Source organism: Eublepharis macularius, chromosome 16 (genome assembly GCF_028583425.1).
Source record: "Eublepharis macularius isolate TG4126 chromosome 16, MPM_Emac_v1.0, whole genome shotgun sequence".
Classification (NCBI taxonomy): Eukaryota; Metazoa; Chordata; class Lepidosauria; order Squamata; family Eublepharidae; genus Eublepharis; species Eublepharis macularius.
Window position 1 is genome coordinate 22,206,490 of NC_072805.1, and position 24,711 is coordinate 22,231,200.

The window sequence follows — 24,711 nt, forward strand, 5'->3', positions numbered from 1 at the left end:
GTGAAATCCTAGAGCATCATTGATTTCACTTCTGGGTTCTGGCCAGAAGTGACGTTAAACACATTTTCAATGTCCTTTTCCCCATGACACCCCCCGCAAAGTCTCCTGGGGTTTCCAGGCTTTTTATTTTATTTAAAACATTTTTATGCCGCCTTTCCAATCCAAATAGGGTCCCCAAGTCCATGAACATGAAAACATTTGAACTAGGGTTACTGATCCCCCGGTGGAAGCAGGTGCTTCCCCGCTCCCAGTCTGGCCAGCAGAGGGGGGGGGAGTGTGGGGAATGGGCCCAGGCGTGTCTATGTGCTCCAGAGCACTTCCTTGTCATGCTGGGAATGACATAGGGCCAAGCTACACATGACGAATGACACTTGAACGGCAAGTGGATTGAGTGGAGGGCAAGTGAACAGGGAGAAATACACTTGCCATTCAAGTGTCATTCGTCATGTGTAGCTTGGCCCATAGTTCCCAGCATAAGGAAGTGCTCCAAAGTGCATGTGTGCCCTCATCCCCCAGTTTGGGCTCCAGAAGACCTGGTAACCCCTAATTTGAACATTAAAACAGCATTTAAAGTAATATGTTAAATCATTCAATAGAAACATAAACAAACAACACCAAAACCAGGGAGGAGGGTCAATAACTGTTAATAGCGATAGCTGGGCAAACAGGCAAATAATTAGAATTCTGCCCACCACCACAGGCACCCAGCAAGGCAATCCAGGTTGGTAACTTTAGTTGTATCTGTATGATATTCCTTTTTAGGCATATGGGGGCTGGGGGTGGTTTAGAAGTGGTGAAAGTAAGAATGATATTTTTTCTTTCCAACTCTTCAGATAGCTTCTCCTCCCACTAATATTTATTGTTAGATCAGCTGTTTTTCTTCCACCCAATTCTCTTTGGCTTTGTTACTGGAGAAAAACAGCTTGCAATTTTCCAGGGTTCCTTTTCACAGTTAGTGCTCCAGCATAGCTGAATGTATTTCTAATCAGTTCCTGCAGAGGAATCGGCGAAAGAGGGACTAGTGTCTTTAATGAGTACATTTTTCTTGGTTGGAAAGTGTGCTCATTTGTTTTTAAAATGGTTTATGATAAATATATATGAAATAAAGATTACCTGTTGCATTTGATGGGAAGAGTAAAAGGAGCAATTATACTACTCCCCCCACCCAGGGTTGCCAAATGTGGATTGAGAAATCCCTGGAGAATTGAGGATCGGGCCGAGGGAAGGAGGGGTTTTGTCCGAGGGACCTCAGTGGGGTACACGTGAAGGGTCTCCCTTGTTTGAGGGTTCCCTCATTATACTTTCATTATATATGAAGGGACCAGCCAGATACAGTGATGATTAAAGGAACTTGAGACTTTAGGGTTGGATCCAAACAGAAGGCACTTCCGTCAGAGGCACAGGGCTTCCTCGTATCCTCCTCTCGTTCTGCATCCCCCAAAGATGCTGTTACTGGGGGGCAGGAGACTTTCAGGAATAGGTTGAGAGGCAAATTAGGGGGTCTGCAGCAGGAGAGAGGAATTGGTGGAAGTTGCACCCCCTCTTTCATGAGCGGAAAATTTAGTCTGACTGCAACCTGTAGTTCCCATGGGTCCCGTCCCCAGGAGCAGCATTTTTGGAAGATCAGTGGATAGCAGGAGGAGGCAGGAAAGTGCCTTCTGTGAGCTGAAAATTTTAGTTTGGATCCAATCCCATAGCTAGTAGCCCTTAGAGGTGCGCATTTTGAACATTTTCATGCAGTTTTTGAATCCGTGGCTGTTGAGCAAAATGTTTATCACGACTGGGTAGTTGTCTGGCGAGGGGTTGCCAGGTTGGACTCAAACTTTCTTCATTTTCTTTCGTTACCATGATTTTCATGACTGTTCTTTTCAATGCGGAAGGGGAGGGGGGACCAATTGGAGGCTCTGGGACTGCTGTTTTTTGCACTCAACAGCACAAGTATCGTACAGAACGCAGTCCTCCCTTTGAACCATTGACTCACCAAATTTCCAGCACACGGAAACAGGGAGGTCAGTGTTAACTAGGGCTGCCAATCCCCTGGCGGGGGTGGAGGATCCCCTGCTCCCAGCCTCTGCCCCCCGCCACCACTCACCTGGCTGGCATAAGGAAAATGCTGTGGGGAATGGGCCCAGGAGGCAAAAAACCTCCCAGGCCAGCACATAGCGGGTGTGCTCCCCACGAGCAGGAGTGACATTGTTGCACCCGGCAGTGAGCATGCTCCTGCTCTTCACGGGGCGGGAAATTTGCTCTTAGCCTGGTTTCTGGGAAACACTCTCATCCCGTACCTGGAAGAATTCAAGTTCAATGCTAACTACAAGGTAAGTGCCATTCATATGCAGAGTCTAAAACATGTCCAAAGGGGGAAAGGTGTAATTATAAACTTTTTTGTAAAGCTTTAGGCAATATTAGTTATCAACAGTGTCTAATTTTTTGTCAGTGTTTTGGATAGGATCTAAAATTATGCCTACAGTATATGTAGCCACTATACTGACACCATCTCCCCCCCCCCTTTTTTTTTCAATACAGTATTTGGGTTTAGAAATCCTGCATGTCAGCATAAGGATTATCTTGTGTCTTGCTAAGAACAACTCTAGCAGATTTCCCGCTTTTGAAATCTAAAACAACTTTAGCAGTTTCAGTCACGATAGGTGTGATTGCTTGCATTCATCCATTGTTACTTTTATCTCTCTTTCTCCCCCATTTGCCCTTTTGTTCTCATCAATGTTCTGAACATATGCTTTCCCCCTTATATCGCCACAACAAAAAGGGCTAGAGATTTACTTTCTACTTTGAAAAGTGAAGCCTGGAAATTAAGACAACCTGATAGACATATTGCTATAATATTATTATGGTATAACAATATTCAACCACAAATTAAACAAACAAAAAACCCCTCTAAACAGGCTTCTGTTGATGTGGAAGATAAGTGGGAATGCACTGGGAAAAGGGAAAAGTCGGGAAACCTGCTATGTGGAAGCCCCACTGCCTCTGCACTGTATATTCAGCCATAGCACATAAGCCCATCTCCATGGACAACACCATCAACTGCAAATTCCTTGAGCAAGGACCTCTCCTTTGCCCCTATTACTCTACAAGCAGGCGTGTTTGTTAATAAATAAATAGCAATCCGCATTCCTCTAGTCACATTTTTTAAAGTTTTATATTTGTGTTCATTCTTCTGTTCACAAGGAGGCAGAAATGGGGGAGGGGGGAATCTAACAAAATCAAATTGCCATCAGAATCTTAACCATTCCTATCGGACCAGTGGAGCATCACACCGTGGTTACAGCTTGCTGCCTCCCGTTCTCTCGCGGCTTGTTCCTGCTCTGGCAAACAAGAAGACTGCTGAATTTGTTTTTTTAAAAAAGGGATCTATGAAACGAATTTCCCAGCCTATAAACATAAAAAAATAACTTCATTGGTTATGTGTCCTACAGCTGCTGGTGGAAAGTGCGGTCAAGTCGGGTTTTCAAGGCAAGAGACGTTCAGAAGCAGTTTGCCGTTGCCTCCCTCTGCTTTAGTGACCCTGGATTTCCTTGGTGGTCTCGCATCCAAGTCCTAAACGGATCCAACCTTGCTTAACTTCCAAGATTTGATGAGGTTGGCTAGCCTGGGCCATCCAGGTTAGGGCATCCTACAGCTACCTTCCATTACATAAAAAGCTGATTCACATGTTACATAGTCAACATTGTAGTATGTTAACTGATGTGGTCTGAGTAGGGGCCCATTACTATGGTTGGGTCTCAGGACTCAGGAGATCCCCTGCCCCTCTACTGAAAAACTTAAAAAAACTGCACAGCATTATGTATGGTGTGTCACATCACTTTGTCCGGCGACGCCTGCCTGTTGTCCACCCTCACCCCCAGCCCTGCAGCAGCAGGCACCCCCTTTAGGCCCTGCAGCACAGCCTCTGGCAGTACCTCAGTTGCAGGAGCCCCTCCAGGCCTCTCTCACCCTTAGGCCAGTTGCAGCCGACGCCCAGGCACCACTCTGGGGAACAGCCTGCAGCCACTCAGCAGACTCACCTGTCTCCTGCAGTTGCCCAGATGGCTCCACTTCATCCAGGCTCACAGGAGGGTGCCATCAGCACAAGCCAGGCAGGCGCAGGCCCCAAGATGCCAAGGGAGCCACTGGGGAAGGTTCAGAAGCAGCAGGGGCGAGCCAGGCAGAGAGCAGACCAAATGCCCCACCCGAGGTGGGGATGGAGTGGCTGGGGCCAGGAGACTGCAGAGTCTACCCAGCCCTCCCATCAGATAGGCTGGGAGCAGGGCCAATCAGGGCGACTGGGTGGCGGTTGGGGGCAGAGCCAGGGAGGTGGGGCAAGGGGAGGCCTTTAAATTTAGGTTCCTGTGAAGGCACCTGTCTGGAGAGCTGGTAGGATGGCAGGCCGTCAGGAGAGGGCGCCAGTGAGGGAGGAGCCTCACACACTTCCAGTAAAAAAAATGGAAGTGACATGGTGTAGATCTAGGAATTGCCAAAAACTCTATGGTTAAATGGGTTTTAGTGGAAGTGACATGACGCCACAGCTGGCATCGCAGTCCCCCTCATATCTCCACCTACAGCCCTCCCACTGGCTGGCACTTCCTAGCAACCCTAGGTCTGGAAGTTCCATGCTTGGAAGAAAATTCCCAGCTCTTCATAGGAAATGTATGTGTAGTTATCAGTACATGGAGATTTCTCCAACAGAACAAACAGTGGCTCCCAAGGCCATTTCAGATCAGGAAAACAGCGGGGGGGGGGGCTTAAGTTCCCTCTCTTCCCATGTCATGATTCTGACCCAAATTTTGCCTGCACACCCCTGGGTTTTAAGTTCTGACAGAAGATACTTGATCGACAGAACTCGTGGCAGCCACATAGAGGATACATGGACTTTGAAACACATGAATCAATCGGACTTCTGAAACCACAGGGGTGGGGGAATTACATCTTGCATCTAGAGACAGAGGCTTTCTATACTCTAGGATTTTTAGAACAACCCGTTGTTATCTTGTTCCAGGGCCACTGGAAGTACACAACCTTAGCATCATTCCTACCAAAGAGGATCTCCTGAGAATGCTAGCACTTGATTTTATTTGGTTACAGATCCCAAAGTACAAACAGACCTTTTGTGGTTTGATAACAGATCTTTTAGGGGGGGGGGAGTGAAGTCCCATGTCTTAAAAACTGTATAAGGTAGAAATCAAGGAAAATCTTTTCCCAACATGGAGAATGAAAAGCTTCGTGGTGCTCTATATCAGCTTTGCAGTTATTGATTGTTTTCTTTGCATGGGGAGGGGGAGCCCTAGTTGGTAACCCTAGTTAAGGATGGCACATTAGCCCTACAAAATACATAAATGCAGCAATTTGAGAATGGATGTATTGCTCTGTTCTATATATCTACCAAGAAAAACTATATCCGTCTGCTTCCCTTTTGGTGTTTTCCTCTTCACACATTACATAGGTTGGGTCTGCGGTTCCCACCTTGGAACAGACCTTCACAATCACACGAGTCACAGGTTCTCATTTTCTGCATGTGCAGTGCTCAGTTCAGGGTCTTGACCCACACCCACACCTTTTCTCCAGCCAGAAATAGACATGGGGATGCTATTGAGGCTGTTGGGGAAACCCATGTGTATCTCAGGGGACATGTGATTTCTAAAGCTACCCACCATTATTACCAGGTTTTCCCTGGAAGTGACTTCATCATGTCTGTGACACCTCTGGGCTTTCTTCTCTTTTCTTGCTGCTTGGAATGGCAGCAGGCAATGGGAGCTCAAGGTAGGGAATTCCCTGTCCCAACTCGAGGAATGGCACCCCTACTGCCCAGTCTACTCCTAGGAAGTCTACTCCACCACTGTGTCCACATTCACTGCCATCAAACCAGCTATTTCTGGAAAGAACTGTGAGGTAAAAGTAGAGATAGGAAGGCCCTGGAAGGGTGGGAGAGTCACTAGGGAAGGTGTCTGTTTTTAATTAGGACTTTTGGACATGTTTTCCAATGGGGAAAATGGAAATTTGAATAAAACATGGAGAAATAAATTTCTGGTAAAATGTTATGTCTCTTAATATGAGGAGTAAAAAGGCAAGGGTTTAAAATATTGCTTTAGCTGCCCTTCGCTCTCTCAAAATGTTTTCTAATGATCCTGTATGGCATTCTGCAGTATTTGGTAATTACCATAGGAATGGTAATTAGTGACTCTCTTGTCTGGTTCAAATTCCTGATTCTTCTGCAGCATGAGAAAGAAATTGGTCTGTGTTCGGGAGTATACGCAAATCCGGGAACAAGCTAACTTTTTAGAAAGCACAGAAAGTTGTTTCAGTGTGCGCAGATCTTCAGTTTTCCGACACTGGTGAAGATAAAAATGGAAGCCTCGAACTGAACGTTACTGACCGTTCAGAAACTGATTCTGACTAGAGTAAGGAGAAACTTAACTTTGAAGCATTCGTCATATTTCTTGTGTTTGTTTTAAATTTACAGTTTGTTTTAAACCAAAACTATTGTTAAAAATTGGCACTTGTAGAGGGGTGGCGTCCTGGTCCCACATTCCCCCTAAGCTTACCATTTGACCACTTCCTGTGGTCAAACTCCCAGTGGGTCTTCCATTTAGCTGCCACCTCTCCAAGCAGCAGCAGGACGAAAATAAAGGGGGAAAGGGCTCCAGCCTAGTTACCAGCACATAGCTTCTTGGTACAAGCCAGAAGTGACAATGGCCCTTTCCACATGTCATTAAAGGAACAGCCCACTCGCCGAACACTGACTGCTTTCCCCCTTGACTCCAGATGTCTCCATTTTCAAAATGGTTGCAGGCTGTTTGGCTTCCATTTTTTCGTTACCTTATAAGTCATAAGTTTATTATTATGGTACTGTGCCAGTATAACATATATCTAAAAGTCGACAGACAATAATATTAATAAAATAGATAGATAAAAATAGATTTAAAATAAAGATAAAAATTAGACAGTGAACTATATACAGATAAAAGGATAGGTACTTACATGTGCATACATGTAGATGTGTTAAAATACCCGGAAGAGATTTGCAGCCAGGCCTCATCCATTAGCAAACCTAAGGGAATTTACACTATTTTTTCAGGTTATGTAACAAGCGGCACATAATTTGGCTACATTAACGGTGATAGTCTGAGATTCATCAGAGAATAAGTAATTGATACAATTCGGTGCCATTTCTGGGAGCGCAGTTTCCTGCAGTCTCAGAAAGGGCACCAAAAAAATGGAAACCAAACTGCCTGCAAATGTTTTGAAAATGGAGACATCTGGAGCTGAGGGGAAAAGCTGCCCGCATTCGATGAGTGGCCAATAATAACTCCAGAAATCTATGAATTTACCATATAGTCGCTGTCAGGGCTTTTTTTCTGGGAAAACAGGTGGTGGAACTCAGTGGGTTGCCCTTGGAGAAAATGGTCACATGGCTGGTGGCCCCGCCCCCTGATCTCCAGACAGAGGGGAGTTGAGATTGCCCTCCGCACCGCTCCAGCAGCAGGGAGGGCAATCTAAACTCCCCTCTGTCTGGAGATCAGGGGGCGGGGCCACCAGCCATGTGACCATTTTCAAGAGGTTCCGGAACTCCATCCCACCACGTTCCAGCTGGAAAAAAGCCCTGGTTGCTGTAATGTTTTGCCACATACATTTTTTGGGTTTTGTTTCTGCTAATTAATGTGGTTTTAAAAATTATTTGCCCCCAGATTCTGTGGGAGAATGAAGTACAATGACAGTAGAAAGAAACCAATAAAAACTGGTAGTGTGAATGTGCCCTTAGAGTCTCTGTACACGAGACATCTTACACGAGGACACTCAAGTGAAGGTAGATGCAATGTTAGCCAAAGGGGAGGTGAAATTGACAGAGCCTTTGGGGAGGCGAAGATGAAATTAACAAATCCTCTGAGGAGCGATCTCCACCGGCTCTGTCTTTTTAAACATTGCGTTTCCCTAAACTTGAGCATCTCCAATTAAGAAGTCTTGTGTAGAGAAGCTCTAAAAAGTTAAAGAATTCTTTCTTTATGAAGTATATTTGCAGGCTATACCCACATGGTGAGGATACTTTGTTTTGTATTCATTGCCTTCCACTTTGGAAGGAAAGGGAGAGAAAAAGTCAGTGAGAAAAAACGTCCTTCAGGGAAAAAACTCTTTTCATCTCCTCTGCGGCCCCCACAAAGTCATCTTTTAAGAAGCCTATTTAACTGAGTAAGATAACTGACAAAAAAAATTCTGACCATCTGTCTACCAAGAAATAGGTATTTACAGCTTCAATGAATATTCTATAAGCACTGTAAATCTAAAGAGTGATGATGACTGGCTATCTTGGGACGGTGTCACCATCTCAAATTTGTCATAGGTTTTACACATCCACTTGATGACGTCAATTTGCTCCAAAATTAGACGCAGGGCATCTTTGTTCTGAGCGCTGCAGTAGATAAACATGGACCAAAACTGGAGCGGAGCTGGGGGGAGTTGACAAGAAATTTTCATTTATTTATTTGAGAAATGAACAGCCGGCCGTTCCATAGTTAATTGCCTTCTTGGCAGCTTATGTATAAACTGAAAATAAAATCACAAAAGCTCCTAATTATAAAACAGCAGTAAAAGACAAACATGGGCACTAACAAAAAAATGAAAGTGTGTGGGAAACAGTTAGTTAGTTAGTTAGTTAGTTAGTTAGTTAGTTAGTTAGTTAGTTAGTTAGTTAGTTAGTTAGTTAGTTAGTTAGTTAGTTAGTTAGTTAAGAAAAATTGTATGCTGCCTGTTTAGGAAATGTTTGCCTTATCAGTTCTCCTGAAGAAAATGGCTGTTTTGGAGGGGGGACTCATTATACTCCACTGAGGTCCCTCTCCGCCCCAAACCCTGCACTCCCCAGACTCCACTCCCAAATCTCCCAGAATTTCCCAACCTGAAGTTGCAACCCTGCCTGAAGGAAAGAGCATTCAGACATTATTTATTGATTTAGGTATTTATTCCCTGCTCTTCTCCCCTGTGGGCTTCCAACATTGTTTCCCCCTCCTCCATTTTATCTTCACAACCACTCTGTGAGGTAGGTTAGGCCAAGAGGGAGAGTGACTGGGCCTAGATCACCCAGCTTCCATGGCAGAGCAGGGACTCAAACCTGGGCCTCCCACATTCCAGTCTGACGCTCTAACCACTACACTTCAAGCAATTCTGAATATGGCTCACAGATCTGAGGAACTTATTTCCCTCAGGGAGTGATGCCGGCAAGCCTGGAGGGGAAAAAGTCCTATCCCAATAATAATAATAATAATAATAATAATAATAATAATAATAATAATAATAATAATAATAATAAACATTCAATTTATATACCGCCCTTCAGGACAACTTAATGCCCACTCAGAGCGGTTTACAAAGTATGTTATTATTATCCCCACAACAAAACACCTTGTGAGGTGGGTGGGGCTGAGAGACCTCTGAGAGAGCTGTGACTGACCCAAGGTCACCCAGCTGGCTTCAAGCGGAGGAGTGGGGAATCAAATCTGGCTCTCCAGATTAGAGTCCTGCCGCTCTTAACCACTACACGAAACTGGCTCTTAATCTTAATCGAAGCCTAATGTGTAAAAATGGGCAAGAAACTTTTTATGGCATAGAGGTAAATAACATCACCTGGTAAATAATGTTGCATTAAGTCTTTATTACAGGGACAGGGAATTATTTTCTCCAAGCAGCTGGTAATCCAACAGTATCCTCATGCACTGACTTTGGGAAGTGATCAGTGGGCTTTTAAACTTGTGAATAATCCCCCCCCCCAAATCAGCCCAAAGGATAAGTTGTTGAGAATTGCTGCTTGAGGGGCACATCATGATTCGTGATTACTCTCATTTCAAGGATTGCGGTAAGGTAGGGAATGACAGCATTTTTCTCTTCCAAGCAAAATATGACCATCGTTCCTTCCCATGCTGCTGCGTAGTTCTGAAACAAACCTGTGCTGCCACAGTCCGTGCACTCAGGGCCAAGCTACAAGTGACGAATGACACTTGAACGGCACGTGAACAGACTCACATGTATTCCTCCCTGTTCACTTGTGCTCTGCTTGCGCTCCACTTGCGCTCCACTTGATCACATGTATTCCTCCCTGTTCACTTGCGCTCCACTTGCACTCCACTTGATCACATGTATTCCTCCCTGTTCACTTGCGCGCCACTTGCACTCCACTTGATCACACATGATCAAGTGGGGCGCAAGTGAACAGGGAGGAATACATGTGAGTCTGTTCACTTGCCGTTCAAGTGTCATTCGTCACTTGTAGCTTGGCCCTCCATGTGAACAAGGCCAGCAGCAGCAGGGCTCCAAAAGGCCATACTTGTCCCCTTCCATGCCCCAGAAGGACAGGAGCAGGCCTGGCCGTTGTGGCACATGGACACCCTCCTTGGTGTGCTGCCCCCGTCCAGTTGCGTGGGTGGCTTGGCTGGAGAACCAAGCTGCAGGTGGCGCTGTTCAGCACTTTGGAACGCAGTTGAGAAATGCTAGCTGCGTCAGCTGGCTCTGCTTTCCGATCACAATCCATGCAGATGGTGGGGAGTTAATTGGAAATAGCAGCACAGGCTGGTTTCCAGCCACGAGTGTGAAGGGGTCCTGCTGTCAGATCCAGCTCCGGCCCAGAGAGAGGGGATCAAAGCCAAGGCAGATTCTTACAAAGAAAGTTAAGTTAACAAAAAGCCCGAGTCTCTCTCTACCCAAGAAGACATCGACACTCAAGTGAAAGAGCTTACGCTTGATCTGCCATTGCGGATACACATGCACTGCTAATGGAGGCACAGTACACTCGAATATAAGACCACACAGAAAGGAAGTCACTTGAGCGTCCCCGTGTAAGATGTCTTGTGTAGAGACTCCGCAATAGAAACTATTATAAGATCAGCTGTGCAAGAGCTGTGATTGTTTCACAGGGTGGGCGAGGTGAAGGAGATTTCAGTGTGTAGCTACTGACCCAGGTCTGAATCCCCACTCTTCCATGGAAGCTCACAGGGTGACTTTAGGCCAGGCACACTCTCTCAGGGCCAATCTACAAGTGACGAATGACACTTGAACGGCAAGCAGATTGAATGGAGGGCAAGTGAACAGGGAGAAATACGCTCACCGTTCAAGTGTCATTCGTCACGTGTAGCTTGGCCCTCAGCCTTACTTATTTCACAAGGTGGATTGTGAGGAAAAAAGAAATGAACTGTGCTTGGATTGCCAGAGCTGTTTCTGCTGATGTCTCCATGTTGGTCAACTAGAGTTGCCAACTCCAGCTTGGGAAATTCCTGGAAAGTGGTTCCTGGGGAGAGTGGAGTTTGGGGAGGGGAGGGAAAGGTGCTCAGCAGGGATATGAAGCCACAGAGTGCAGCCTCCAAAGCTGCCACTTAGGGCCGCACTACAAGTGATGAATGACAGTTGCCTGGCAAGTGAACAGACTCACGTGTATTCCTCCCTGTTCACTTGCCATTCACTTGCGCTCCCTTTGATCAAGTGGAAAGCAGGTGAATGGCAAGTGAACAGGGAGGAATACAGGCAAGTGTCATTTGTCACTTGTTGTGTGACCCTTACTCCAAGGGAACTGATCTCTGTAGTTTGGAGATCAGTTGTGATTCCAGAACTCCAGTCCCCACCGGGAGATTGGTAACCCTCTCAGACCAGCCAAAATGGTCGGAGTGTTTTCACAAGAGCCTTGAGGTGATTTGTTGATGCTCCAGTTTAGAAAACTCAATACAAAGTTTTCTGCTTTAAGGGCCAGTGGTTTTTGAAGGAATGTAAACTGAAATCATAATGCAAATAAAGAATGAAATGCTATTTAAAACATTGGCATGAAACGATGTAGAGCAACAGGGTTTCTTATTACTTGTATTACCTTGAGCCAAGGGAAAGGAGGGGTTATAAATATTTTAAGGAATAAATAATTACACAATGTTGCAAGCTGTTTCAGGTCTGCGTTGGGGAGAAAAACAGTGTATAATTATCTAAATAAATGAATACATTTGTGACCCAACAAGCTTAACATCAGCCATGTCATGTGGCCTGCAAACAGGGCCTGGATTCCTTGGAATTGCAACGGATGGCCAGACCACAAACAGCAGTTCCGTTGGAGGAAATGGCAACGTCAAAGAGTGGACTCCGTGGCATCTCTTCTCTGCTAAACCTCCGGCTTTCCCAACCCAGATCTGGCAACCCTACAACCCCTCTGCTTTTGGCAGGGGGAGGCAGACAGTCAAAACTGTTGCTTTACTTATTGCTCAGAAGACTGACGACATTTGCCTTCTTGGATGACAAATTAAGACAGCTTCTCTTGCTTCCCGTAAACTCCTCTGTATTTTAAAACAGATGCAACAGTTCAATGGAGAGCTTTCTTCTCCGCACAGAGCTACAGCTACAGCCACACTTAACTTGCTTCTAGAACAAGGTTCTGCAAGACTTTAATAATTAAAGAGCCAACCCTATGTCAAAATTCAGAGATCGACAAAAAGCCAATATAAGAACACCTGTTTGCATGACGGAAGATATGCAACTTACCATTGCTGATCATTGCTAAGCCGATTAATAGCTCGTAGAGTTTCTGCAGCCCAAACACTGGTTGTTCAGCACAGCAACCTTTATTGGCATAAATAATACAGACGAAACAGAAGAAATGTCACTGGTTGTTATAAGTCCTTTATTAGGATGTGGTGCACACACCGTCTCCCAATAAGTCATAAATCTATACGGGAATATCCTGCAGGATTGTTTTAATGCACTGGCATAAATCTGTGTGTGGCTCCCACTTGGATTACCTGGCAGCTGTTCACCGCTTTCATTTCTCTTTCTGTAAACCATCTCTAAAAAGTCCTTTAGTCCCATAAAAATCTTTGCCTGACATTCCCCTCTCATACTGGTTATTCTAACATCCCACCTCTCTCTCAGTTGTATCTTAAAGATTCCACTTTCTTTTTAAGGGGTATCATTTGTTTCTGGAGCCATCGGTTGCAGACCCCTGAACTACCACTGATGTACATCATTGCAACCCTAATTTCAAATCCCACAACACCTACCTGAGCTCCAGCCAAGCCAGTTTGGATTTTCCTAATGTTTGTGTGTGGTGTTGAGGGTTCTTGGATTAATTTTGCTCAGCTTGTTTCGGTAGAGCCCCCTCAGCTTCAGTGGAAGTTCATTGGGTCTGAATGGTATAAGGACAGAACAAAATTACCTTGTTGACAGGCGCCCTCTGACCCTGATTAAAACTTTCACCTTATTGAACGTGAAACTCCATATTCTCAGTTCTGGATTTGACCCAATCATTTTTATTTGTATGAATATAATACAGAGGGAAAAATATTTAGAGGATGTGAGAACAATCTCTAAGCTATTTCTTTGCCCCAAAGCCAAACTGGAATATTTGGATTTGGTTAGAAAATGGCAAAGCCAGATAAGGCTTATGTAAAATGGGTACAGAAAATTCATTTTCTTCTATAATCCGTCAATGTGCAGAGTTTGAATGTATCTGGGTTCAGTGTGAGGTATTTAGATCCAGATGCTTGTTTGGTATTTGAGGACTTAAGGCCTTTTTTCACACCCATCAATTAGGTGGGCCTATCTCATTAGTTCTGTTGCCCTCTCGTTGTCGAAGAATGTCGAAAAGGAGCGCTAACAGCCATAAGAGCGACTTCACCCGGACCGTCTTGGAGCTTAGAAGTATGAGACAGAGAAATTCCAACACTGGCAGACAGAAGCGGAAGTTTTGTTATAGCTGGTGGTTTAATTTCTCTACAAGTTTAATGGTAGAAAATAATAAAGTGGGGGTGGGAAGTACCCCGACCCCAAGTAGGGCAGCCTTTGTGACCCGCAGGCTTGTTTGCCAACAAAATTTTCACTGGACCTCAGAAGCATATGTAGCTCTGGTAATTTCAGTCTTATATTGCTTGTTCGTCACAGTGATACTTTCTTCCTACAGAGAAAGCACACTGAGATCTCATTTTGAAGGAGTGCAGCAAAGCCCCCTTTTAAAAGATTCCCTCCTACAACCTTGCTGGAAAACAGTGTACAGCTCATAGTCTATTTATATAAATGCTTGGTGTTTATGTGGGAAGCCTCAAGTACACTTTTGTCTCAGGTGCAATTTCTGACATGGATGTGCTGGACTGGGCTAGACTGCTGTAACATTTTGTGCATTGGGCTTCCCTTGACTGCTTCTAGTTATGCGGAATACAGCAGGGCTCATCGTCCATTCCTTTAAAATCAGTTATAATGTGCCTTGAGTCTCGGTGAAAAAGATGAACTGTGGATGAAGTATGAAAGCAAATAAATTTAGAAAGGCTTTTAAAGATATGGCCCAAGTAACCTTCCACCATTGGTAAAAGTGCAAGCACCAAGTGCAAGCACCAAGTCTTCCCCAGTCATCTACACTTTACCCCCAGGAAACTGGGTACTCATTTTACCGACCTGGGAAGGATGGAAGGCTGAGTCAACCTTGAGCTGGCTACTTGAACCCGGCTTCCGCCAGGCTCGAACTCAGGTCATGAGCAGAGCTTGGGCTACCACTCTGCGCCACAGGGCTCCTAACCTTCCACCATCTGCACACTGAAAACACAACTAGTAATGATGCTAGATAATGAAAATATAATATTTTAATATGCATCCTCCACATTTTTTCACCTTGGATTGACAAAGATGTTTCCTAGGCATGAAGCGGTGTGCGTGACACGTAGAGCGAAAATATATTTACCCTTATTGTGACATGATTGCAGAGTGCACAGCTGGGTGACAGCTTGAATGTTTTCTGAAACAATTGTATAACTGGGCTGGCATTCAAGAACCAGGATAAAGTAGGTGGGAAGAAATTTTAATTCTATTGGATAAGACTCGTGATATTTCTAAGACGTGCCCAATTTTTTAATACTTCAGGAGTGATGTCTTGCTTTTTGAAAAAGTTCCTTACAAGGTATGCTCTCCTCTACTTCTGTACTCACTTACTTTTTTTCCCCTGTGGAAGGAGTAAAGAGCAAATTCCATCCCAGCAAACCTATCGTAGACAGCAAGAGTCCTGTCCCAATTTTCTGTAGTATTTAACCCATTGCCTTTCTTCTGACTGGTGGAATCAGGACTTGATTGGTGCAAAAGTAGAATAGTAAGAAAGCCAGTCTTAATCCTAGCCAACTCAGTGCTCTGGTGTATGTCCCCAGTAAATCACTGTAGCCCTGTTTTGCACAGGGAAACTTAAGTCCTCTCTATCTCTCTGTGCACCACTCTCCTAATCTGATTTGGCCTACCTTGTAGGGTTGCTGGTCCCTCAGTCAGATGGGGATCCCCTGCTCCCAACCTCTGCCCCGCCCCCCAGCACCACTCATCTGGCCACAGGGGATTTGGGCATGCCTGGGGCCTGCACAATGACATCACTCCGGGAAGTGATGTCATCACACTGCGCCAGGAACTTGCACATGGGAGAAGACATTCGACAGGCACGTGCTGGTTCTGCCCCTCCCACCAGGAGGGTAAGGGGACCTGGCATCCCTAGACTGCCATATCCACCTGAAGATAGTAAAGTTCAGCATGGAGTTCTCAGCACTCACAGATTGGAACCATAACCAGTATAACAAGTTGCTAGGCCTTAAGGACCACACCACACAAGATGAAGAGGGTACATAATTAGATCCTCCCACTGTGGGGGGGGGGCACACAGGGCTGCAAAACTAGGGCCTCAAAGGAGGATGAGCTGCCCCCGGGCAAGCTCCCTTAGAGGGGGGGAGAGGGATGAGCTGCCCCTGGGCATGCTCCCTTGGAGGGGGAAGAGAGGGATGAGCTGCCCCCGGGCAAGCTCCCTTGGAAGGGGGAAGAGAGGGATGAGTTGCCCCCAGGCAAGCTCCCTTGGAGGGGAGGGGAGAGAGGGATGAGATGCCCCCAGGCAAGCTCCCTTGGAGGAGGGAGAGAGGGATGAGATGCCCCCGGGCAAGCTCCCTTGGAGGGGGGAAGAGAGGGATGAGCTGCCCCTGGGCAAGCTCCCTTGGAGAGGGGGGAGAGAGGGATGAGCTGCCCCTGCTACACCCCCAGGCAAGCTCCCTTGGAGGGGGATAGAAGGGGAATGAGATGCCCCTGGGCAAGCTCTGTTGGAGGGGTTGAGAGGGATGAGATGCCCCCCCAGGCAAGTTCCCTTGGAGGGGGGGAAGAGAGGGATGAGCTACCCCTGGGCAAGCTCCCTTGGAGGGGGAGAGTGAGAGGGATGAGCTGCCCCCGGGCAAGCTCCCTTAGAGGGGGGGAGAGGGATGAGATGCCCCCGGGCAAGCTCCCTTGGTGGGGGGAGAGGGATGAGCTGCCCCTGGGCACACTCCCTTGGAGGTGGAAGAGAGGGATGAGTTGCCCCCGGGCAAGCTCCCTTGGAGGGGGAGGAGTGGGATGAGCTGCCCCCAGGCAAGCTCCCTTAGACGGCAGGAAGAGGGATGAGCTGCCCCCGGGCAAGCTCCCTTGGAGGGGGGAGAGAGAGGAATGAGCTGCCCCCGGGGAAACTCCCTTGGGCGAGGGGGATGAGCTGCTTCCCCTAGGGCAGGTCATGTTCTCTCTTCCCTGATGTCTTGGAACTCTCCTCTGCATTTCTCTGTACCTAAAAAGAAAAACGAAGGTCAGAATCAGGAACATGAAATATATTTCATCCCAGCACCTCCAGACCAATCCTTTTATCCCATTGTTACTTTCTTTGACAATCTGTTATCTCTCTCCCCTTTATCTTCTCTTTCTTTTTACTATTGCAGATGTGGTCTTTATTATCGGCCTCCATTGTGTTTTTCTCTTTACTTAGGTCCTTTCTTAATAGTCTCACAGCCATTAAGAGTTAATTCTTTAAAAGGGCAATACAAACATGATTTTAAAAATCCATATCAAAGTATTTTCACCGGAAGCCTCTGAAGGGAACTGCGGTGGCTGCCTTTTGTCTCTACCGAATAGCAATGAAAAGACAGATCTGGCAGATCCTTTTTTACCTATCTGCCTGACACCAAAATGAATGGAGTAAGGACGCTCTTTCTACATCTTCATTTCAGATTCCCCAGTCCTCAGAATCATTAAAATCAGGGGTGTATGCTGAAAAATTTTTCTTCCCATTTCAGATCTAGGATTTATTTATTTATTTATTTATTTGTTTATTTATTGGTTTATTTATTTACTGGTTTATTTATTGGTTTATTTTATATGGGTGTTTCTGGCTTGGATTTAATCTGTTTGGGGTTTTTTCTTTTCCTGAGTTTCAGCCCTGTTCTTTACAATGCAGGCTTCCATACTCCCTGACAGCTGTTTTGGCACTTAACAGCACAAAATCACACAGAAAGCAGTCCTTTCTCTAAACCATCAACCTACTGAGTTTTTCCTACACACACAATAATGGACCCTGAAGAAAGCTGAATCCCCCCTCCTCCTAAAAAGTCCTGTATTTTTTTCCATCGCTTTTCCTTTTGCTGTGGGCAGGCAGGATTGTCTTTGAAAGGGCCGAGAAGGCAAATGGCTTGTAGGATGGGGAAGAAACAAACCTAAATAGGTCTACTCAGACATAAGTCCCATGTCGTTCAATAGTGCTTACTGCCAGGGAAGGGTCTTTAGAATAGCAGCCTATGATTGAAGTGTGCACATTCCAAACAATTCCAAAGCCAATAGGAGGGGAAGGGTCTCCTCTTGTGAAGACCTGATTGGCAGGGAGACAATGCCATTGACCTGGTAGCAATGGAGTAAAAAAGATGCACATTCCCCCTTCCCGGCAGCAGAGTAGGTAATAATGGAAGGGTTCTCTCCCTTTGGGATCCAATAGGTGAATGAAGTTAAGGAAAACAAGAGGCCGCCATGCAAGTCCAGCGCCTGCCTACCGCTGCAACATGAGAACCTTTCATTATAATTTGGTTTCCCAGATTGGGCTCACTGATCCGGAAGCTGCTTTAACGAAACAAAAGAGCAATTTCCAGTTGTATTTCCGGCTTGTTTGTTTTCTTTCCCATGCCCCTTATTGAGAATTAACACACAAACTGGCTGAGATTTGCGGTGTTGTCAGCACAAGCAACATAGGGCGAAGCTACAAGTGACGAATGACACTTGAACGGCAAGTGTATTCCTCCCTGTTCACTTGCGCTCCACTCAATCCACTTGCCATTCAAGTGTCATTTGTCACTTGTAGCTTGGCCCAGAGCGTTGTCCAGTGCTGTGATTCTGGCTGAGCACAGCTCTCAAAAGAAACCGACCCCAACTGTCTAGAGCATACTGGTCTGTTCTCCCAGGGTTCTGCAACTGGTCTTCTTCCAATGTATAGGAATGACGGGGAGAACCTTTGTGAGGTCATGGACTACATGACTGCGGAGGCAACATGTTGTTTTTTGCCCTCGCTATTAAGTCCATCTCTTACCTCAGATGGGCTGTGGCACACCACTTCTCATAGTCCCAGAGGAGCTGCCGGCACAGTTCTTGGGCTAACTGGAAGTGATTCTGGCCAACCTGGAAGTTCATGAGCCTACACAGGAAGGGATATCATATTAAAGTGTCTAACAGGTGTGACATGATAGCTGCTGCCCTCTGGTCCCTGAAAGGGGATGAGCAAAAGGGCATAACTGTCCATTGATGATGTATGCACGCATTGAGTTGTGGGAGGGGCTTGGGGGCTCAGCAGCCTGGGACTGGGACTGCACCCAGCACTGCACCCAGCCCAGCACTGGGACTGCACCCACCCAGACCGTCTTGTGCCTCAGCAATGACAACTTTTTTTTTTTTTAGAAAAGTTAGCAAGGTTTCATCAGTTTGAATTAATTAAGACAATGAACAGAAAATCTAATTGACCAGACCAAGGTAATTTGGCTGGTTCACCTGATGACTCTACTCATAAATAGCTGGCAAAAAATGGGTTAGCAGAAAAGAGCTGGACGTGTTGGTGAACATGACACATCTGAGTGATGAAAGGAAGGTTACCAAAATTGGTGATGCCAATGAGGTGCTAATGGGTGCAGTGGTGCCCACTGGTGTGTTTCCTTGCCTTTCCCTCAAATCATCTCTTCCAATGCTTCTGATGACCCCAGAAAGTGTCTCTTTTGTATCTGGGGGAAGCACCATTTGAAAATACTTGCCCTCATCATAGGAGGATGCTTAGCTTGGGACGCGCTGGCATTTTGTCGTTGAGTTTCCAGGAGGAGTTTTCTGATGGGTCTTGCATCCCAAGGCAGCCACCATCATTTTACAGACTTCAAAGAGCAGGCACTGGCTTGGCAATCCCTGCTCTAGTAGATAGATGCCAAGCAGACCACCTTAAACAGGGGAATAACCAGCAGGTGGCAAAAAAAAAGACCCTGGCGGTTGACGCATGAGGATCGTGAGGCATCCAACCCACAGCCCAGAGAACAAACACGGCTCAGCTGATCCAAGAGTGTGTCCAGGCCCATGTGAGATTTTTAGCCATCAAAAGACCATGGCAGATGGTGGAGGAGGACATACGGCAATAGACCATCATGCAGATCCATTAAAGAGGGAATCACATAAATTGTCCCAAGACAGAACATTCTCTTCCTGCGCTACAAAGTAATGTAGTCTCCACCCACATAGAATATCGTGTTATTGTTACGCTGTGCTAAGACACAGCATTGTTATGCTGTGCTAAGACACAGCAACCTGTGGCCCACAGAACAAATGCAGCTCACCTTATCCAAGGGTGTGTCCAGGCCAATGTGAGATTTTTAGCAAAAATATTTTTGGAACTTCAAGTTTAATCCCACAACAATTCTGCCACATTATGACAAATTTGGGTACATTATGAAGAATTACTGACTACAGGAAAACAGATATTAATAAAGCCTCCAATGTAGGTTAACTTATGTCCAATACTCATATTGCTCAACTCCAGTGTTAAGTGATGCGGCCATGTTGGTGTTCCTGAGTGGCTTAGAGTGATTCTGCACACGTTGGATAATGCACTTCCAATCCTCTTTATAGATCATTTGGAACAGATTTTTTTGTGTGCGGAACAAAAAATCCACCTCAAACGACTGATAAAGTGCATTGAAAGTGCATTATCCAACGTGTGCGGAATCAGCCCCAGATTGGGGACAGAAGCATGGCACAGATCCCCGTAGATCACGTGGCCCACTTCAAAAAACGTGGACACCCCTTTGGACTTGGAAGAGAGAGAGCCACATCTTGGCCTGGTCAGACATTTCCTGTGATGGGGTGTCCGAGGATGTCTCTTTGTCAATAATTCTGTTCCTCCCCATCTCTGCAGGGCACAGCAAAGCAGAGTTACACCCATCGAAGCCCTTTTACTTCGGTGGGATTAGAACTCTCTTTAGGATTGCACTGATAATATCTGGGTTTGGGGTTCGATTGAAATGTTAGTCTTGATTATGGTGATGATGATGAAGTGATTAATTTAAAAAAGAAATCAAGTTTGCTCACAGAAGCCCAGGCCAGCGTGACTACTTCTCTTAAGTCTTGGTGCTGAAATGTGAGAGAAGGGACATGAAAGAAACATAGCAGCACCTTCTTCACTTTTTCTTCAGTTTTGAGCCCGCACACCCTCAAGAAAACATCTGCAGCTTAAACCCTATTAGGACCCCTTGCCGGGGCTTTTTTTCAGCGGGAACGTGGTGGAACGGATTTCCAGAACCTCTTGAAAATGGTCACATGGCTGGTGGCCACGCCCCCTGATCTCCAGACAGAGGGGAGTTGAGATTGCCCTCCGCGCCACTCGGTGCAGAAGGCAATCTAAACTCCCCTCTGTCTGGAGCTCAGGGGGTGGTGCCACCAGCCATGTGACCATTTTCTCCAAGGGCAACCAACTGAGTTCCACCACCTCTTTTCCCAGAAAAAAAGCCCTGCCCCTTGCAAATAAAATGACCTTACAGCAACTCCTAAAAATTTCTGAAGGTGTCCCCCCTCTCCAGGGACTCTGAGTACTGAAATGTGAGGGAAGGGTCATTAAAGAAACACAGCAGCGCCTTCTTCGTCTTTTCTCCAGTTGTCAGCCAACAGCCATATGTTCCCCTGAGATAAATATTGCAACTCAATTATCTCCTCTATGAGAGGAGCCACTGTACAAGCAGAAGCTTCCAGGGGCAACACTGAATAGAATACTGTGCAGTAGTCTTGCCTGGTTCAGTTCACGCTTATCAGGACTTTCTCCTCACTCCGCCCCACTCTTCCTGGGAAGAAGAGTTTATCTGAGGCCTTTCATACAAATGTGCTGTGCAGCTTTTATATATATAGATGGTGGACTGTATGCCATTTCCGATAAGGGAGTAGGAAGGACTGAAAACAGGACCGCAATGTTTTTTCTATGTGGGATGGAAATATAAGACATCCAGTTCCAGGTGTGCATTGCTGTTCATCCTTGTACGCTGAGGTCCAGCATAAACATTTGTGTCCACAGATAAGCCTATGGACTGACAAGGCTTCTCTACTTTGAGTCCTACCCCCTCACTTTATCATTTTTAATGTTAAACTAGTAAGAGAGAGAAAGCTAGCAGCTTTGTCTGAACTCCAGCCTTAGTCTGCTAACTTCTGAGCCTCTCCCTCCTGTGAACATGCTTGTGAACACCAAGAATGTTCTTCTGAAGTCAGTTCTACGGCGGCTGCTTCTTTCTGGCATTCAGAGTTGCAGAGCTGACAACCAGAGGGCAAACTCATGAAAGAAACCCACTTAATTGATGGGAATGTACAAATGGCTTGCTTCCACTCTAGGGGAAAGCATCTTGCAAGTGTGTTTTAGCCACTGTGGTCATATCCTCACCTGATGAACCAGACACTGACTGTGAGTGGAAATACACGTTGCGAATTACCCGGGGATGCTAAAATGCAGGATTTTATGTATAGTCCTCAATTCGTGTGCAGGCTGCTCTTGCTCGGCACATGTGCATGCTGCTTTCACAGAGCTCCTTTTGTGTGATTGCATCTGCAAGTGTGTCCAGAGGGCAGAGTGCCAATTCAGTTGTTTTCACCGCAAGAACAAGTTCTGTAGGCTCCTTTGACTTGCCAATTTGCATTTCTTTAAGGTTTGAGAAAGTGTCAAGAAGATCTGCATTTCAATGAATGGAGGTGGGAGGTGGGAGAAATTGGAATACTTTGAGCATTTGGGACGGCTACGACTTGAGGGCATTCTCCACATAAAGGAAGAAAAGGAAGTAAAATACAATAAATGCTGCCCAATGTTTTGTGCTGTTTATAATGGTTGGGTTTTCCAAAGTTTTGTTATTTTAACCATCTATGCTACTTTATGATTTTATATGTTTCATGACTTGCCGTGATCAAGTCCTCTGGAGAGGCAGCGTATACATTTTCTCAGTAAATAAATATAATTGAGCAGGCACCCTCAATCATGTGAATAAACTAGCCACTCTCTGTATTAAAAAAAAATACTATAAGCACTTGAGCTTCCCAAGGTATAAGTGGGAAAACTTATGAAAAAGCACAACCTACAAACAGTATTCAGACGCATCAGAAAAATACAACAGATGCTACAATCAACAAAAGACAGTAGAGACCCCCTTCATCTCTGCAGGAGTATACCGCATACTCTGCAGTGGAGAAGTTTACATTGGGACCACACAGTGTAGCATCCAGACAAGAATAAAAGAACATGAAAGACACAGCAGACTTGGCCAACCTGAAAAATCAGCAGTGGTTGAACATAGCCTAACTCAAACAGAACACAGTATCCTATTCCAGGACACTAAAATACTGGACAACACATCCAACTACTTTGTCAGATTGCACAGGGAAGCCATTGAAATTCATAAGCATAAGTACAATTTCAACAGGAAACAAGAGAGTTTAAGAATGAATAGGGCATGGTTTCCAGTTCTGAAAAACACCAGACTAACGAAATACTCTACATCTTACAATAGCCCTGCAGATAAGATTAGCGTATCAACCACCAATCCATAAGCAAAAGAACCTCCTCAGGATACAGTGAAGTTTCCCCCCATTAGCATTCCACACCCTGGGAAACTCTTACAGGATGACTCAGCCCAAACCCACCTTCCTGAGTAGATATAAATTACCTGCTAACATCTCCACACATTGACACTGAGAGATCTCTGTCTTTCGGTGCTACACCTCTGAAGATGCCAGTCACAGCTGCTGGAGAAACGTCAGGAACTACAATGCCAACACCACAGCCATACAGCCCGGAAAATATACAACAACTAACTTTCTCCAGCTGTGAAAGCCTTCGACAATAAATCTTAAAAGTTGCTACTGGACTCTTTGCTATTATGCATATATGAACATTCTTAGCTTGTTTTGCTTGAGGTTGATTCTTTTAAAAAAATGTATTTGTAAACTGTCATGAATACTTTTTACAGGAGAAAGTTGGGTGTTAGATCCTGTAAAGAAACAACCAAAAATTATTTTGACCAATGCTTCTTTCCGTTTTGAGTAGTGTACATCCCCTGTGGAACCAGGAACAAAGATGCATTTCGTCTCACCCTGGAATAGATCGATGGCATCAGATGGAAGTGTGAAAGCTACGATGAACATGAATTGGCAACATCGTCTCAAGATGACCAGAAGATTTTTTAAACAAAAAGATTATTCCTGCTGCTTTTAGAACATAGAGCTGTGATCCAGACAGTTATTTTTGCTATACAGTCTGGCTGCATTCAGATATTATGGTAAACCTCAATTTGCCATAACGATTGTTTACTATCAAACCACGGTTTGATTAAATTAAGGGGAGGAGTTATGGCTTAGCGCCACAGCATTTGATCTGCATGCAAAATGTCCCAGGTTCAATCACCGGCATTTCCAGTTAAAAGGACCAGGCAGTAGGTGATGAGAAAGACCTCCACCTCAGACCCTGGAGAACCACTGCCAGTCAGAGCAGACAAGGTTGATCTTGATAGAGCAAAGATCTGACTCAGCTTAAAGCAGCTTCCTGTGATTCCATGTAAATTCTGGTTTAGTGTGATTTCTGTGTGTAGCTTGCTTAACCTGTGTGGCAATGCAAGGTGGCTCCAGGTGGCATTTTCTTAAAGGCAGAAAAGGGTGCAAGGAAAATCCTTGGTTTACCCTCAAGATGTTAACAGTAATTAAAATATTTTGGGCACTTCCTGCTTATATCTTTTCCTGCTGTTTTATGTATACATACGCATATTTGAATATTCTTCGCTTGTTTTACTATTGAGGTTGATTTTGGTTTAGGGGGAATTCTGGGCATATTGTGATCTGTACATATGCCTGATGAACAAGGCTTTGCAGTGACTGCACAGCTTTGTAAAAGTTGTTTCTTGTTATTCCACTCCGTGTTGCTTGGTACGCTGTGATTGAAGATAAGATGAAATGTTTTAAATTGATATCTGTTCCCTGTTGGGGCAATAAATTCTTACAATAATACACGATGGTGGTAGTATGCAATCATCTTCTGTTTTGTGCTGCTCGTTATTAGAGTTCATGTTTTTGCAATGTCCTTTGGAAGTTAGAAAAAAAAATGACTGGTTTACTGACTGAGAGTTGTTTCCAAGGCACCTAAAGCATAGTTATTCCCAGTACCTTTTTGACTTTTTCCCATTTCAGAATCGGTGTGGTATGGCTTGGGAGAAATTGGAGGGGGGGATCTAGGTCAAAATGACCCTTGTTTTCAAGGTTCTTTAAAACCTGGCTTTAATCTTGAATTGGGAAGTTGTAACCTTGACCCAAATTGATAAGGTTGCCAGTTCCCTGGTAAGAGTGGGAGATCCTAGCAGTTCCTAGAGAGGGTACAGAATTTTTCCTATAGAGTTTTTGGCAATTCCCAGAGAGGTATGATGTCACTTC